This window comes from Carlito syrichta, unplaced genomic scaffold (genome assembly GCF_000164805.1).
Source record: "Carlito syrichta isolate Samal-C Ts95f unplaced genomic scaffold, Tarsius_syrichta-2.0.1 Scaffold316271, whole genome shotgun sequence".
Taxonomy (NCBI): domain Eukaryota; kingdom Metazoa; phylum Chordata; class Mammalia; order Primates; family Tarsiidae; genus Carlito; species Carlito syrichta.
Window position 1 is genome coordinate 362,040 of NW_007260367.1, and position 19,321 is coordinate 381,360.

At 39.8% G+C, this 19,321-nt stretch overlaps 1 protein-coding gene across 2 annotated transcripts in view; it reads right to left on the reverse strand.

Annotated features, from left to right (window-relative positions):
• Positions 1-18,182, reverse strand: part of GREM2 (gremlin 2, DAN family BMP antagonist) — a 121,293-nt gene extending 103,111 nt beyond the window's left edge. The window contains exon 1 of one of the 2 annotated variants that reach the window (XM_021706975.1): positions 17,752-18,182. The gene's annotated coding sequence lies outside the window, so the exon portion shown is untranslated. The remainder of the gene's footprint in view (positions 1-17,751) is intronic. The other variant, XM_008074012.2, reaches the window with a different exon arrangement.
• Positions 18,183-19,321: the final 1,139 nt, after the last annotated feature.

Genomic DNA, 19,321 nt, shown 5'->3' on the forward strand with positions numbered 1-19,321 from the left:
TGCAACAAACATATGTGTGCAGGTATCTTTTTTGTAGAATGATTTGAGTTCCTCCAGGTATATTCTCAATAGGGGAATTGCTGGGTCATATGGAATATGGTCCATCTCAAACGTCATCTCCTTTGTGAGGCTTTCACTCACAAAGGAAATAATGCTCCCCATGCATGACTAGATGAGGTAAGAGGCTGTTTAACGGGTCCATTGTTACTTGCCTCTTATCTCTTTCATGACGTATATCCTAGTATCCCTTACAGAGAAGCAGTAAAGTATGGAGCTGTCTCTCAGACCTTGAAACCCCTCCACATTGATGCCTGAATCCCGTTTCCATCAGTTATACATTAGGAGACCTTAGACACGTTCACCTTGCTAAGTCTCTCCATGTATCCTGATTTGAAAGCCCAGTAGAATTACACTATCTAGTTCATAGGCTTAGGTGAGGATTAAACGAGATAATGAACAAGAATCAATGAGCAAAATGTATGTCATATGGGAGGTTTACAGTAAATGTTGGTTAGTATTGATACTATTACTAATGGAAGTCATCTGTGTGTCTTCTTTCACTAGACAGTGAGCTTCATCTGGAATTCTTACTAGTACCTAGCCTAGTACTGGCACACAGTAGGTTCCCAGTGTTTGTAAGTGAATAGATGTGATTGTTCTCAGTGTCTGTTCTCAGTGTCTGGACTGTGTTATCTGAAGGGGCTGACACTACCTTAGTGACCAAGCCTGACTCTTTTCCCATGCCCTTGTTTGCCCTGCAGTGGCCCAGCTTCTGCCTGTCCCAGTGTAATTATTAATAGAGCCCTCTTTCACTCTGAAAAGCAGTCCAGTTTGGATGATATATATGGTTATTTTAGTATTGAAAGGAGTTTTATCAGCTTGATTCCCAGAAATTAAGTTCCTTACTATGCAATGCACACACCCATTCAGCATGCCTCATGGGGCGCAATCAATTGCTGCATGGAATTTAAGTCTTTCATATAGAGAAAATATAGCTGATAAAATAATAAAAAGATGAAAATTGGGTCATTCTTTATTTTCTCTTTTTTTGGAAATAAACCAGGGAAGAGTTTTGGGTGTGAGTCTAAGAGGATAGGAAAGTTGGAATGAGAAGCTCTTTCTGTCATTTAGAATGAGTAGTGGGGTAACCCTACAAGAGTAGAACATTTAAGAATTTAGTAATAAATCCAAAAAAGGATATAAAGGAAAGACCCAAGCAAAACCAAGTTAAGAGTATATATGTTCTTTGGCATATGTTTACTTATAAATAATATATCCAGGGGATACTACAGTGAAATTCAAAACAAAAACTTAGTTCAGTGTCTTCCTTTATACGTACATTTAATCATGTGTCACTTAACAACTGGGATAAGTTCTGATAAATAGTGTTGTTAGGTGTTTTTGTCATTGTGTGAATATCAGAGTAAAATTACACAAACCTGGATGGTGTAGTGTAGTAAACATTCAGGCTATATTGTATACCTATTGCTCCTAGGCTACGAACCTGTACAGTATGTTACTGTACTGAGTACTATTGGCGATTGTAACACAAATGGTAAGATTTTTGTGAATGAACTTTTAGGCTTTATTATAATCTGATGGTACCACCATCATATATGCCTTCCGTCATTGACCGAAATGTTATGGGACACGTGACTAAATACGCAAAGCACTTTACTATATACACTGAATTAGTCCTTAGCATAGGTGAAGTAGATGTTTTCTCCTTTACCTCCTAGAATTTCTTTTTTAAACTTCTATTGCTCTCTCAGGGTTGTAACCACCTCCTCTGACTACTTTTTCCTTGTGACACCTCTTCCTGTACAAAGCTTGGCAACCCAAGGCTCTTTGGGTCAGTCCTCAAATATCCCAGGAGTATTTTTCTTTTCAAGTTATATGCCAAATTATGGAATGGAAGGTGATATTCTATATTAATTTTATATTATTCTACATTCTAAACCCACTGGAAAGGCAATCTGAGAATGATGATAGCACCCTGAAACTTGGTTAGAGGCGGCATACAGAGTGGATGGGAACCATGGGCTTTGGCGTCAGGTTGGGTGGCGTTGGAATTCTGGCTCCTCACTATTGGCAGTGGACCTCTGGGCCTTTATTTGTATGAAAGGGAGAACAACAATACCTGATTTAGGTTTGTTTTGAGAATTAGATGAGACTGTGTTTATAAAATACCTAGTAACTGCCCAAGTCATAGTTTAGCATGAAGATTAAGAGTAAGAGCTTTGGAGACTCTTTTGCTCAAGGGGAAATAACTTGACACTCTGGTTTCTAGAAAACAAGGATAATAATGCTCTTCTCACTGGATTGTTGTTAAGACTTAAACACACTAAAAGATTTGCTGTAGTCCTTGGCATATAATAAACCTTAAATAAGTTGTGGTAACTTTAATAACAGCTATATTTAGGTTGTTCTGCTGTTGTATGGCTTAATAAATGATAAGACATTATATTTGTTGTCATTGTTATGATTGCATTATTGACATTCCAGAATTCATTAGGGAGATGGAGATGGTTCTTGTTTATAAGGTAGAATCTAGAATCCAGTCCATCACTCCATATAATATTATTAAGTACTGAAAACTTCATCCATGTTTGAGAGATCCATTTTATTTTTCCAGAGGAAAGTTAAAGAGATGAAAAATTGTAGAGGAATCACTAACCTTTTCTGTCCCAGTTACTACTTACCAAAGGTTATTTGTGTGTGCACCCACCCATTATAACAAGGCGACTAAATCTATTTTTAATGTCATCTCAGGCTGTTAAGAACAGTTTAGAGCACTCCAGGTCAACCTCTGTTATGAAATATGATTTCAATTCAGTTGCCTCTAGTCACGTAGATGTGTCCAAACTTATGCTTTGATACAAAAACAAACATTTGATTATCTCCTTTTGCATACTTGGAGAAGAGGGGGAAAAAAGAAAAGGATCTGACCTTTTGATAGTACTTTCTCCATCCTGTGTCCTGGCCAGTGCACAAGGAAATAAGGGCTGGAAACTATGGGCCTGCTCTGCCCATTCTTTCTCATGAACTAAAATTCAGCCAACACCAGATATGAAACCAGAAACAGAGGGGAAAAGGACATTACTACTCTACAGTGGCTCATTCCCTTTTTCAGATCATATTTTTCCAAAGAATTACACCTCGATGTGACTTGCTTGGTTTCTAAGAATCCTTTATAATGACTGTAGTGCCAATTCTTTAGAAAAAAGCCAGGAATGAGACCACCATCTCTGGTGTACAGCAAACTCCGGAAGCCAGAGCTTTCAGAGCACAGTGACAAAGGGGACTCTGAACCACATGTAAGCAAATCGGCAGGATGTTTTAGATGCCGTGGTTGCATGCATTTACTTATAGTTTGAGGAACTAGGAAAAAACTGCACAGCAGAATTGCTGCACCGTCACAACAGCAACAAAACTAAACTGCTAAGAGGACAATGTGTGACGGTTATAAACTGCTGAGAGTAACAGCACACCATCTCTTCTAGAACGATCTGTGCTTCACAGTCCCTGCTGAGCAAAACTAGTGATTCGAGTGTCCATTTTCACCCTGCTCCCACCTCCCTTTGCTCAGAGGTCACTCTCACTATTGAATGCTGCTGTTATTTGTTTACATGTTTATTTCTCCTAGTGACCTGGGAGCTGCAGGAAGGCAGGGACTAGATCTTATTCTTTTTCATATCCCAATGTCTGACACAATGTAGAAGCTCAATGAATCCTTGTTGAATATATACACACCAGAATTCTGACAAAATAGGACTAAGATTCTAAGCTGATGGCCAAATTGTTATTATCTGTGACTTTGTTATGTAATAATTAGATATCTTTACTTTCAAATTCACAAACTCTAGGTTATACATTTTTTATGTACCCCCAAAACATTTTTTAGGCAACTCCCCAGTGCCAGCTACTAGAGGGATGACACAAATGGAAGAAAATCTTTTCCTTTCCTTCGGTGAGATTACTGAGTGTGTCATGAACCACACTCTATATATTCAGAAGTCACCCTAACAAATATATTTGGGTTTATTTGATAGTTCTGGCTGTCATTTGAAACAGAAAATCAGTTCAACACCACTGCAGTTAATAGTGACTAAACAGCTCAAAACCTCAATTGGTCAATGTTTTAATCATATGGAGACAATTTGAATTTTGCTGCCATCAAGAAAGAACAGGAATATCTAATGCAAAAATTAGGAATGCATATCAATTTTCACAGTGCAGTCTGGTAATTATGAGGGTACACTTTCTTGTCATTAAAGGGACTTTTGGTAGCCAAACTATTGTTCTGGTGTGCGGTCAGTCTAAAGACCCCAATGGCCTCTCTGCCTTTGATCTTTTGAATGTCTGAAGTTGTGGGATTTTGCATGCTACACTAATAATCTGGGAACATGTACAATCACTATAAAAGGAAATTTTTCTATTAGTCCAAGAATAATTGTTTATAGCAAAACCACCTGACAGAAACATGTGGGTGCGTATCACTCTTATGAAGACCAAAGATATTTTTACAACTCAAGATTATTCTCTTCCCTTTGTACAAATCCATATGGTGTCTATTCAGACATCAGCCATCAGCAATGCTGTCTCATTCAACTCCAAGAATAGAGTTCAGACATTTTGCCCCAAATTTGAATAAAAAGAACCCGATATTAGGAGTTAGTAGTTTTGTCTTCTATGGCCTAATTACTCAAGTCAGTGGCACTGTAAACACAACTCAGGTAGGATGGCAAGCACACGTGAAGTAGACATGGAATATGACTTTTCTGCCTTGGACATACTCTGCTTGATCTATGGTCTGCTCCCTGATGCTTTCTCTTCTAAAGTCAAATGTCTGGTTGTCTCTCCAAGGGATAATATTTGCCCCATAGTGAAAGATCCATCTGGCTGTTAATTCTTGTAAGTCCTCTGGGGATGCCATGCTAAGGACCACTGTACCTTATTCTTCCTTCCTTTCTTCCTTCCTTCCTTCCTTCCTTCCTTCCTTCCTTCCATTCATCCATCCTTCTATCTACTTACCTACCCATCCACCCATCCACTCATTCATCCAATAAAGGGTAAGTGAAAACAGTGCCTGTTATTTGCTGGGAAGTCTGTCCCAGGTAGATGTCTGTCATGTATGGTTCCAGAAATATAAAGGGGATAGGGTGAGCAGAAGGAGCGCTGCACCAACATGGTCCAGTTAAAGAAAAACAGAATGTTTTCCTATGGGGAGTAACTTTCCTCTGACAAACAGAAGGAAAAAGTTCTGAATAGGCACAAACTCATTTCTGTCTCTGAATCCTGTCCAGAGGCCGCATTTGTTGGTTAAAGGAATTCTAAGCGTGACCAAATAAAGCAATCCAAATAGTACATTTGGACTAGAGACACTAGTTTGGGGAAGGGGGAAGCTTGAGCACATATATCACACAAAAGCTCCATCCTTTTTATTTTACTTAAAAAAAAAAAAGATTAGGCCACTATATTGCCCAGGTTGATCACGAACTGCTATCTCAAGGTATCCTCCTCCCTATACTTCCCAAAGTGCTGAGATTATAGGTGTGAGCCACTAATCCTTGCCAAGGGAAAATCCATACTGGTTCCATATCAATCCCTTGGTCCAAACAAAAGAGAGGAAGAGTTGTTGCTATTACTTCAATAAGCCAAAAGACGTCACAGCACTTGGAAACCTGGAAAGGATCACTGAAGGCTAAAGCTGCTGCTTTATCCATCATACCAGCTGAAGGCATTGCTGGGCTTCTAGAAATGGTTAGGGCTATTTAAATGGACCTCAGCACTGGAGAGTCCAAGTTCTGGGATGATTTAGTCGTACAGTGAGCTGTAGAAAAAATGATCCAAATTAAACAACAACAACAACAAACCTTCTGCATTTATATAAAATTCTTCTATTCTCTCCAAAGCAAAATGATTTCTCCCCCGCTTTGGCACGTATCCTGCAGGCTATACTTTGGACCTTTGTGAAATTTGTCTTGCAACACTTCACATACTGTTGATTTAGACTTAGTCCAATGGTGAGACTCAAAAGGGTGCATAGTATAGTAGAAAGAAGGCAGAGAATTAGGAAACTCAGGTTCTAGTGCTAGTTTGACAATAAACTAGTTTGCAGTCTTAAAACACACAGAACACTTTGGGCTATTGGTTTCTTATCTATAAAATGAGAAGAGTAAATGAGTTACTACCGTACACCTTTTAAACCCTATGTGTTAGAAGGCATCAAACACATAACATGTGTCCTGGGTAGAGAAAGCCAAAAAAGAATCATGAAAGGTGACTTATTGTGTGATTTGCCCAGGCCTTACAGGAGCACTCAAAAAGTCCTCCTTGGAAATATCATTTCACTAATCCAAAATCCAGGACACCTACTGGTCCATGTCTTTATGAATTCGATCTAGTTTTTACCTTGTGTTCATGTTGAGATACATGCCTGGCCTTCCCCATGAGCTATAAGCTCCTTAAAAGCATGGTCTGCTTTTTGATCTCCTGCCATTTCTAGCTCTGGTTCCTTAAAAACTTGTTGACTGAATCAGTGGTTCTGTAGAGAATGCTTGATTAGCTCTTCCTCCAAGTAATTATTAATTCCATTTCAAAGATAAAATTAAGACCGAATAAATTCATTAGCTGGGTGCAGCGGCTCACATATGTAACCCCAGCACTTTGCGAGGCTGAGGCGAGAGGATCACTTGAGCTCAGGCATTGAAGAACAGCCTGGCCAATATAGTGAAACCTCATTCCCTACAAAAAATTGAAAATGTAACCAGGCAAGGTAGTGTGTACCTGTAAGTCCTAGCTTCTCAGGAGGCTAGGCGGGAGGACCACTTGAGCCCAGGAGTTCAAGGCTGTGGTGAGTGTGACCGTGCCACTCCAGCCTGAGTGAAAGATTGAGCTCTCCGACTCAAGAAAGAAATTGATTTATTTATCTCAGCTTGCAAAATTAAATTTGAAGCCTCAATTTCAAAGTATTCATAATAATAAGTAGCTCTTTTAGCAGAACTTCAGAGTTATCATTCTGAAGACCTTTGTCTCCCAACCCCTAATATCAAAAGGCTGCAAAACAATAACAACAACAACAAACAGCAACAATAATCACCAAATCTTTAAAGCCAGGATTAAAAACATTATCTCACGTAATACTTAAGATACATAATTCTTAAGACAGCACTATACAATCCTAAATGAGGATTACTAAGCGATAGTTCCACACAAACAGGAATGGAGCCAGGTTTGTCTGACTTCAAAATTCATGTTCTAAGCCAGTAGTGCACACTCTCTCGTCACAACCTACCTGGATTCCTATGCCTGTGTCTCTGTATGAAGCTTCAGTCAACGTGAGGAGGTAGAGCCAAGCTAGTAAGGGAAAGGCAGTGTGCTTAGTAGTGAAAGAGTAATGAATTTATTTGGAGTTCTTAAGCCCTCATTATGAATGCTTACGCAGGCCACTTAGTGACTGCGTAAAGTTAGGAAATTTGTTGGACCACAGTTGAGCCTCAGTCCTTTGTTGGTAAAATGCAAAAACAATAGCACTTACCTCAAGATGATGTCAGGAAAACGTAATGAGATATTGCATGCTAAAATACCTGGGACATATAGTAAATGTTCAACAAATCCTCTGTTGCCCCCCTTCCCACTCTCCCTCACAAAACAAGTTCTATAACCATAGGAGAATGAAGACACTTGTAGAAACGTCTTGGCATCCTCCAATAAGGAGAAGTTCACTCTTTCTCAGTTTAGGTCCCAAACAAAACACTACCTCCCTAGAAATGTTTAGAACCTGCCAAGGCCCCAGCAATCCTAAAAGCTATGCGTTGTCAACGCTTCCATTCAGTTGAACAGGAAAGAGTTTGCTCGTCTTACTATTAACAGAATTATTTTCTGAGGTTTTTATTTGGGTACTTGGTGGCCTAGAATTTAAAATTAGGAATCCATCTCATGATAATTACACTGAGTAAAGTCAGAAGTGTTCTTTCTCTTATTTTTCTTCCTTAATTTTAAAAAATGGAGCCGCTGGTTCTGTAACAATAGTGACCTCTACAGGGGCATTTATCCATTCATGCATTCATTCACTAAACATTAAGCATCATGATTCCCTGTAACATACCAGAGACATAAGATGAAAATAATCGTGGTCCCTTAAAGAGCTCATAGTACAGCAGAGAAGAAAAGAACATAGAAAGAGAATTCCAACTTAGTCTGGAACTTTAATAAGAATTTCATGCTCTGACTTTTCGGGGCACCAGGCATACCTGATTATCAGCTGAAGCCTTGAGCCATCAAGTTCACACATCCAGCAAGTATTTACCGATGTTTGAAACCATCCAGTTCCAAATACACAGATAAGTATCATGAAATATGACCTTGGGAACTCTACCCTCTTTACAGAAGCTATTTGGCTCAAATCGTGACAAAGTCAAGTAAGAAAAGAGATGTATTTCCCTTTTCTTTGTCTTGAGCCTGTAGAGACTCTGTCAGGTGTTACTATCAAGACCCAATTTCTTATCTGATGCGTGACTCCCCCTGATTAAATCCCATATATCTCCTTCTTCGGCACAATCTTCATTGACTCATATTGTGACCCATTCCATTTAAAGCAACTTTTGGTGTGAGAATAGTCAAAATATGATAAGTCAAATTTCCTGCCCTATTGAGTGGGATTTTTTACATTTTGTTTCCCACAGACACCAATTAAGTCTGATGAACCCTAATGACTCCTGAGAATAATACTTCTAAATTCAGAAAGCATATGCTATTACAAAGGGGGGGGGAATATATATATATATACAACCATAAAACCTCTATATATGTATATGTATGTAACACAAAATACATGATATACAATTACATAATCTTCTTTGTAACACACTAAATAATAAGATCTAGAAGCAGGTATGATAACTTCCATAATTTTGACATAGTGCTAAGTGTAAGTGATATTTTGAGACACGTGTGTCAAGTGTAATAGGAAGTGAAAACAGCTCTGACTTCTACTGGTGACAAAACCATGGTTTTACTAATACTACTGTGTTTTGGTTCTCACATTCATAACTAAAGGGAACGCGACATTCCAGTTACCGGTTAATGGAAATCAAGTTTTTTCTAATCCAAGCTCATAGCTTCTGCTCAATTCTCATAGATCCCCAAAGTAAATAATCCTTTTATAGAGATGTTCTAAAGTCTGCTTTCTGAAAACAACGTTGAACCAATTAGTCTCTTTAAACTCCTCTGCTTCTCCTTTAGTTTTCCAATCCAAAAATGACATTGATTCCAGAATTTTCAATAATTTTATTATTTTCCTTTGTATGAGCATGAATTTGTTAATTTCCAAATTAAAACAATGAGCCCAGAAAGTTAACATGCATTCCAGACTGTTCACCAGACAACATAATTCCAAGGGAATGAAAGATAAATTTTCAGAACACCTTAGTGTTCCCAATAATAAAGTTAATTTTTTTCTCTCACTTGGAGAACAACAATAAAAAAAAGGGTCAAAATGGTTAATTTAGTATTTTAAAGTCCAAGTAGTAAGTTTCTTAAAAAAAGAGAATTGATTTTAATGACATTTTGATTTTCTCACTAAAATGATCGTTTTAAACAGTTCGATATCTGTATCACAAGGGATGCATTACAAAGCAAGAAGAAAAACTTCCTACAACAAAAAGACTGAATCTGTCATTTGTTTAGCCTATAATAGATGTGTGTGTTTAAAGTTTTTTGACGACTGTGTCTTTTAACAGATAAGCAGCAGTCTCTGATCCTTGCTCTCAATAGATTCAGATTAGATATTGTTCATTAAGCACCAATTTTATGCTGGGAAATAAAAAGAGGAATAAGAAATGGTCTTTGTTCTCAAGGACGCTTAAAATGTGGTGAAAGATGTAAGCATATTACAAAAATAATTATGCAAAGAAGGCTAAAACCATGCTATACTGGAGTAGGAAAAATACGCGAAGCAATGTAGAGAAAAGGTTTGAGCTATTAAAATGAATAGACTTATATTATCTAATGGCTCTGTTCATGAGGCAGACATCATTCCGTAGATGTTCAGAGTATGCTGGATTATAACACCCAGCAAACATCATTGTAATTATTAGCTTATTCTTCACTATTATACTCTATAACCTTGCGAAGTGTGTTGCACATAGTATTTTCTCAGTACATATTTATGATTAAGTGAATGAAAGCACAACATCCGATGGGAAGTGTGGAAGAGGTGAGATTGAAACACATTTCTGCAGCTTGCTTGGCTGGAAGCTCTAAATCTTAGTAATCTCATCTGAAAATGGGGATAATAACAACAGTAGCTAAGATTTTTGTAAGGATTAGATAATACCTATGCAGTGTTCAGCAAACAGTCATCCTTCAATACATGTCAGTTATTTTCACACAAAGAGCAGTGTAGAACTGATGTTTACAGCTAGAATGAAGCCCACGTCCACCTTCTCATTGTAAAGAGTGACTGTAAGCTTTCCTGAAGGGTGTCAAAAAGAGAAACAGGTGCAAACCCAAGTCTCCCAAGTTTCTTAGATTAAAAATGTTTCATAATAACCAGAAAATGTTCTCCTATGTCAAAAAGTCTTAATAACGTTTGACACTCAAACAAAGCAGTGTTTCTTGTCTGCTTCCTTGAAAGTTGACATTCTTTGAGTTCATCGACGAGAGCTGTGTTTTTTCCCTATCATTTGTCAAGTTGAAATCTTGAATATTATATCTGAAGCTATATATGTCTGCATCACCCCAAAATTTTCATAAGGAACAATGAAGGTTGGTCTTTGCAGGCCAGGAGATGTGACCCCCATTCAATGAGCATGCCCTCAACAGAGGGCATAAAACTGACACAGACTGATTTTGTTCTCAAGTGGTAAGCTTGTGAGATAAATAATGTTCATCTGTTTATAGTCTACCAGATGGACTATAAACATTTGATTAAATGCAATCCTATGAGCCGAGTGTGGTGGCTCACACCTGTAATCCTAGCACTTTAGGAAACTGAGAGACCAGCTTGGGCAATATAGCAAGACCTGTCTCTACAAGAACACACAAACAAAAACAAAAACAAATCCCATGGTTATGAAACTAAATCAATCAATATTCAATAAATTACATATGTAATTTCAATAATTTAGTGCTATAGAACGATGTTTGTTTTTGCATATATGAATAACTAGCTTACACAGGAATGAAATACAAGAATGAATATGAAAATATAATGCCAAGGGCTATACTAGTGAAAGCAACTGTGTTACTTTATAATTATTATACAAAGAAGAGGCTCAATAGATAACCTGTTGAATGCATGCTTGTGTGACTGATTGAATGGCTATATTCTCAGATATCAAATATTCTGGTTATAACAAATTCTCTTAATCAATAAAACTTGCAGAAGGTAAACTCCTAGGATTGTGATGAAGACTACGTTATAATATGCATGAATGTGTCTACTATTTTCTGGCACATGGTATGCATTCAACAAATGCTAAAATAATTTTAATTTTTAAAATGATTAATAAGGGAAAAAGTAATGAGCCCTTGAAAATTTGATGAAATTTAGATTTCTACCAAAGGTAGTTGGTAGGAAAATCTCATTATAAAGCTGCTGGATTTTTATTAACTGTAAGTACAATGTCATACATCTATCAACTTTCCTAAAACGCTGCTCTATAATTAGAAAATATAATGCATTGCCCGGGATTCGTGTTATAATTGCATAAAAGCAGAGAGAGGCGGCTAGTTTTCCACAGATGATAAGATTAGCTTCCTCTCAGCCTTTAGAGTCACAGCTGTAGAGCCAGGTTGAATAATATTTTTAATGCAGACAATGTTTGTACTAGACAAAGTCAACTTAGCATTTCATATGAGCTAGTCAAGTGTTCCCCTGTTCAGGGTGTTTTTTCCCCCTCTCTCACTGTTTAAATAAATTGTAGGAGAGGAGAATTTTAGTTTGGAACTTCTACTAATCCATAACATGAAAGTCGTGTTTGGGAATATTTGTGTTCTTGGCCTCGTGTCCTTCAAAGCTCTCCTTCAAAAGAACTTTGCTGTAAGTCATGTATTTCTTTTGTTTTGAAATCCCTTGCATTCATAACTCTGACATGGTTTCTTAGTAAAACACACCCTCTAGTATGTCTTTCTCTGTCAGATTCTTACTCACCCTGTTCTACTTCTCAATCAGATAGGCACCTTCAAAGACATTTCCCCTTCAGCCATTAGATTTTTTATTTATTGGAAAGTAATCTGGAAAAGAGACAGAAGCCAGGGTTTCTTTAACTATCTAAAAAAGCCTTGGGAAGTCTGAATTAACAACTGCAAAACAGCAGGAGACCGTTGGTCCTAGAATTTAGATGATAAACCTTAAAATTTTTCCCTCCAGCCTTAGGACTTATTTCTTCCTCTCCCATTTGTTAACGCCCTACTATTGTGCCATCGTGTTTGGTTCCATGGTGACCCTAGATGAATCTCTCACATTCATCCAAGCTTTCCCAGCATCGGGGCCTACGTAGTTCTAGACAGTAAATGGGAGTGCAGCAGAGGCTAATCTGGCTGAAAATGAGGGAGATACACAGTGACCTCCCTTTTCTGCCCAGACACCAAGGAATCTTGACTTTATCCTTGAAAACACCCTTTGCTTTGATTCAAGGACACCACACCTCCCACAGAATACAGTGACACCAGAGAGAAGTAGAGATCAGGGCTTTGAAGCCTCATTTATGCCTACAAACTGCTGAACCCTTGAGGGACAACCTCTGAGCCTCCTGAAACTCATCCCCAATAAGCCTCAGAATCACTCTTTTTTGACACAGACATCTGGGCATCCCTCGCCCCAATGCATCCATCCTCAGCCCAACACCTCTTTTGCCTTCTTCTTTATAAAAAGTAATCTCAGGGGTTTTTTCCCCAGAATGTTTTTTGCTCTAGGCCTTTCAGATGTTGTTTTAAAAGCCCCTTTCTGGGCTTTCTGGTAGGTCCCTCATATTAAGTCGTGAGTTGTGTGGCAGCTGAACCAAAGACAGCAAAGAGACAAAGACACTCCTGAAGCTAACAACTCCAACCTAGCTAAATTAGGATTAACCATTTAGAAGTCATCGCTGCCAGTTACAGGTCACCCACTCAAAGAGTGATTATTTCTCTCTTTTATGCACATTTATACTTTGTCCCTAGAAGATGATTCATCTCTGGTGGTAACAGCAGCACAAGGAAACAGTCTATTAGCCATGAGTTCTTATTTATTATTATTATTTTTTGTTTGAGACATGGTCACATTCTGTCACCCAGACTGCAGTGCAGTGGTATAACCATAGCTCAATGAAGCCTCAAACTCCTGGACTCAAGAGATCTTCCCACATCCTCCTCAGCCTCCTGAGTAGCTGAGACTATAGGTGCACATCACCATGCCTGGCTAATTTATTTTATTTTTTGTAGAGACAGGGTATTGCTAGGTTGCCCAACTGGTTTTGAACTCCTGACCTCAAGAGATCCTCCCACCTTGGCCTCCCAAAGCACTGGGATCGTCAGCCAGCTGTAAATTTTTTTTTTTTTTTTGAGTTGGAATCTCACTCTGTCACCCAGACTAGAGTGCAGTGGCCGCTCCCGGTCATCGCAGCCTCGACCTGCTGGGCTCCAGCGATCCTTCCGCCTCAGCCTTCCAAGTAGCCGGAATTACAGGCATGCGCTACCACGCCCGGCTGATTTTTTGATTTATTGTAGAGATGAGGTCTCGCTGCCCAGGCGGGTCTCGAACTCGCAGGCTCAGGCAATCCACTCACCTCAGCCTCCCAAAGGGGCGGGATTACAGGCTGAGCCACCGAGCCCGGCTCAGCTGTAAATTTTTAAAAGATTGGACTAGGTCTGGGATGAACTAGGTTTAACCATTTCTAAACTTCTAAGAAGCAGATGAATAACTTAATTTTTTTTAGCACATCTTAGACTCTGGATACCACTAAGAGAGGTTATTCCAACTCTTCTGTTTTGAAACCAAATGTGCTTGTTAAATTCCCACTGAAGGTACTATCAGTGTACAAAATGGATCCTAGCGGCCCTAAACTTACATTTGAGACATGGTTAAACTAAAGGCTGGATCTACTGATAAAGCAGCTCATGAACATTTCTCCAGGAGAACCAACACGAAAAATCCTATCCTTTCTTTTCCTCTTTCCCTGTATTCTGTTTCTTTTTCTCTCTCCCATCTTCTAACAGAGTGAAGATAAAGACGCCTTGAATAGGTTCAAAGAATAAAGCTGATCAAAAGGAAGGAAAATTGAGTTCACTGTTAACTATATTTTCGCTTTCCTGATTTTGTCAGGCAAAACCAATTCTGGAGGCAAAAGTGGAAACAAAGCCCTCTGGATGGTGTATCCCTTATTAAGACCGCAGACTCTGTTTTCCAGAATGAGGAGAGTATATAAAGTTGGGAAGACAAGTTTTTGCCATTTGGAGATTGGATTCTTCCCCATGGTCAAGGGGAGGCGTCACCTTTTCAGAGTTTGCATGCTGCCCTCTCCTGGCCTGTATATACAGGAATGTGACAGCACATCAAATGTATTTATTTTAATCTCACTCCTAGGTGTGATGTACCAATGTACACATGAAAGTTTATTTAAAATATTCAGGACCTCTCATCAAAAGTTTATAACTGAAGCTAATTTGGAGAGATACATTCGTGATTCCCTTGGCTCCTGGATTTATATTTATAGACACCGATCTTTATACCATCTCACTTCATACCCTTATTGCTTCCATCGTCTCACTCCAGCCTCTTAACTGTCACATGGCTCTGGCACTGATCTGCAAATCAGGGCTCCACTCAGAGCTGGGTCCTGTCCATGTGCTGGCTATTCAAAGACAGCTTTCCAATCAGAAGTGATGGCAACGAGAAATCTGCTAAAGGCATTGGTCAGTGTTGAGTCCAAGAACTATATTTTAGCCTAATGTGATCAAAATTATTTCTATATGTTATCAGGTCAGTATGTCCAATTCACAGAAATTGAAGACATAGGAAGAGAAGCAGTTACTCAAAGTAGTAGATGGCATCACAGATCTAATTTATAATTGCACACCTTCCCCTTTCAAAGGAATTTGTCTTATTTGTTGGTCCTTTGATTTGTTTCAAGTCCAATCCTGGGCATGTTTACCCTGTTGAATAATTGATTATTTTTCTCCATAATACTTAAAGGATCCTGATACTGAGAACTTGCGGCAACCAGGCCTGATTGCTGTAGCAACACTGAAGTACAAATGTGTCCGGCCTAATCTGTTGAGTGCCTGTGCCTCTGAAATCTCTCAATGTCCTTGACCTAAACAGGCCAGTCCTTTCCCTATCAATAAGAACTCAGAGTTTAATACCATTCCTTTGCTTTAGAAGAAGAGGTCTAAGGAAAGGGGGCTTATTTTAAAAAGATTTAAAGGCATGTACCTTGTTTAAACTTTACCAAACTTATAACTTGAGAGTATTTAAAGTTCTGACTGGTTCTACTAAGATTCCTAGAGAATGAACTTGTGATTGCTTTTCTCAATGAAGAGTGATAGCACAAAACAATGACTAATCAAAGCATTGTTTATATTTATCTTTGGAAAGCCATCAGTGTCTCCTAGCCTATACAAAGTGAATGTATTCGGTCTCACACTCACTGGGTTTTCACCAACTTGCCCAACACTGCTTTAGAGTTTGAAAAAGGGGAATGGACCCCAATTTACTGCAGCTATTATATTCATAGAAGATTGATAGATGCTCATAATCTTATAAAACTATACTTTAACTACTAATAGGCTTCAATTGGGTCAATTAATTTGTATCTTTTTAAACAGGTAAAATTTTTACAATCAACTTCTTTTTTGATGCAAAAGGAGATAAATACCCATCTATGAAATCAAAATGTGGCTGGGCACAGTGGCTCATACCTGTAACCACAGCACTTTGGGAGCCTGGGTCAGGATGACTGCTTGAGCCTAGGAGTTCAAAAGCAGCCTAGGCGACATAGCAAGACTCCAATTCCAAAAATAAAAATAAAAATAAATTAGCCAGGTGTGGTGGCAAGCGCCTGTAGTCCCAGCTACTCAGGAGGTTGATAAAGGAGGATCACTTGAACCCAGGATTTAGAGGCTGCAATGAGCCGTGATTGTACCACTGCACTCCAGCCTAGGCAACAGAGTGAAACCTTGACTCAAAAATTTTTTAAAAAATGTTTACTCCTAAATATAATATTCACTTGCCATGTCTATTCTTTGACACAATTTCAAATATACCCTGTTAGATCATTTAAGTCGGTTAATGGGCAAAAATATGACGTTTTCATGACTCCATGGTAGAACCAAGCATACATTTCTCTTAATGTCACAAAGACCATGATTTTTTAAAAAAGTCAATATACAGTCTCCAGTATGATATGCAAGACAAATACATTTCTTACAACTTTCTTATCTTCCTTGGTCAGGCATATGTCTTTGGAGAAGGACTGCCCTGAAAACCAGGTATTACTGAATGGTGAGTTGCTTGAATTGTCAAGGGATGGTTTGAATATGAATAAGATCAACTAAGAATTCAGAGAAGAGGACTGTTTAGATGTAAGGCAGCATATTTGCTCCTGCACCTGCTGCAGTGCCACTCTCCTGTTGAACTAGAGTCCTAATCTGTGTATTTTCTCCACTGCTGCAGAAAAAGTGCCTTTTCTAGTCATTCAGAGCACTTGAATACCAGTACTTGAGGATTGCCCAAAGCAAGACCCGTCTTTTAACTGAGTCTTCATGCAGTTCCCTACTGCTTTTCCTGGGAAAGACTGAACTCATTAAGTAATGTTAATTTAATCACAAGTAATCAACAGGGGTGTCAAAATTATATAACCGTCTTCAAAATTCTGAATCAAATGTGATAAAATTCCAGAAAATTGGTTTTTTGCTTTCCCCCCCCCACAAAACCTGCACCTCAAAATAAAAGAAATAAGGAAAGAAATAGGCAGAAGCCCACCAGTTTTAGGATCAAATAAATTCGAGCCAAAAATTGAGTTTACCTTACAAGTATCATATTTACCACATAGTTCTCTTATGACTTTTTAATGTAGTAATACATGAGATCCCGGAACTCACTGTGCCTAGGGCGCAGAATACAATTGCATTTTCAAAGTCATAAGACAATGCAGAAATAAACCAGGTACGCAGGAAGGATCATTGAAAAATCACATTTAAAAATGTCTGTCTCCCTTTTCTCTTTTTCTCCTTCAACCATAGCATAGCGATACAGTGATAGTTCACTCATGAGGTTCATCCACCTTGGCCATAGGCTTTAAAAATCAAAACCATGCCCAAGTCCACTGCGGTCCCAGGCAGGTGGGGAACGCACAGACTGCTTTCTAACAATTCGATGACGTTTGACTTGTGATAGGTCATAAGTATCATGGAGGTGGAGGTCACCAAGCGTATTTACAGGTTGCACGACAACATGCAGAGATTGATATGATTTTTGAGAGAGAGAGGGAGAGAGAGAGATCTCACAGTCAGGTTGGATCCTAGTCCAGTTCGAAGGTCCTGCCTGGTGTTACACCCACGCATAATTCGACAGCCATAGGTGAATAAGCCTCGTGGCCCCCCAAACGCACGCCCACAGCTTGAACGATCTGGGGTGAATCGGGCGAGACATTCCCCCGGCGCCTGTCCCGGCCGGCCTCGGCGCGCACCAGGCCACTTGGCCAGACGCGCCTCGCCCCGGGAGAAAGCAGCCGCGCGCCTGTGTCCGAGCCGTCGTGACACGCCGCGTACCTGCAAGGACGTGATGGCAGCCTCCGCCTCGGGTGCCTTCTCTGCTGCCTTCCCTCCACTCGCCCCGCTCGGAGTTCGGCAGTCCGCGGCGGGCTCTAAGTTTGGTCTCCCGCGGCCGCGTCCCGGGTGGCCGCAGACGGGCTCCAGCAGACGCCCATAGGAGAAGCGCGCCCCGAGGGTGCCCGAGAGGCAGGCGAGAGCGCCCCGCGCCGCGGCCCGGCCGGCTGCGCCTGCAGATGTGAAGGAGCCCGGAGCCTTAGCTCTGACTCCTCTCGGCGCTGCATGGGGGCATTATCACGGTCTGGGATTTCTATTGGCTCCGAACACCAAACACATCACACCAGCCACCCCCCCTTCTCGGCTTCACTCAGCGCTGGTTTCTCATCGAACCCACAAACGTTGCAGCCACACACACTTCAGTCGCTTGCAATGTTTCTCTTTTCCTCCTTCCAGTCGGTGGATTTACAACCTTGTGGTCAGCGCTAACCTTTTTTTTTTTTTTTAGCCGACTTCCAAGCCAAGCCTTCTTGTTTATGTAGAGGAATTCTCCCTCCCCTAAACCCGCAAAAACCACTCATTCCCTTCAGATCTTCTTCCTTTTGTTGATGGGTTTGCAATGTGAAGAATGTACAGAGCTTGTGGGTGATATGTCTGACATTCTCACACACACACATACACGCGCACACACGTGCCCCCGCGCGGGCGCGCGCGCACACACACACACACACACACACACACACACTCCACACACACACACACACACACACACACACACACACACACACATCAAGCTCCCTTTGTTATGAATAACTGAGGCCAGTGAAATTAAGGGCAAGCTGAGTCTAATAACTTAAGTGAGAGCTTAACTAATAAAATCTTGAATGAATTCAGCGCACAACACTCATTGCTTGAGTTAGATTTCTGTTCCAAATAGTGCTTTGGCCATTATTATCCTGATTTTTTGTTTATTGAATGCAGAGGTTTCTAATGCAAATCAGACTCGTCAGCATCCAGAGAACATAACACAATGACGCCAGACCAATTCTTGTGCTCCCTGGGCTTGGTGTGTTATATCAGAAGCGTCCTGTGACGCCTGCCTGCTTCCTCCTTTTATTAGTTTTTCTTCTTCTCGCCACTGATCATCTCAAGACTGAGACTCGCTTCGTGCCATTCACTAGGCAGAGAAGACTATTCATGCTCTGCCCTGATAAAGTTTCCTGGATGAAATTTTTTAATCTGTATGTGTCAATAGAGATAAACCTTTGGCCCCTCAGCAGGGAACGGGCCCAAGAAAAATCTTCTGAGATCTTACAAGCTTGGCTAGAGAAATTCAGAATAAAATAAAGTTTCACTGTGTTTTATAAAGCAGATTCCCCCTAGTCTTTCCCTCAAAATCAGTTTCACTGGTTGCTTATGGAAATTTTAATGGCAGTTTTTCTTGACAAGAAGCCATTGCTTCTGAAATCACTGAGCTCTGTTTTGATTTTTTTTTTTGTCTTAAAATTGTTTTTCCACCGTTATCCCTTTTATATACTATTTAGTATTTGATGTTCTGGTTCCCGCCCAACTC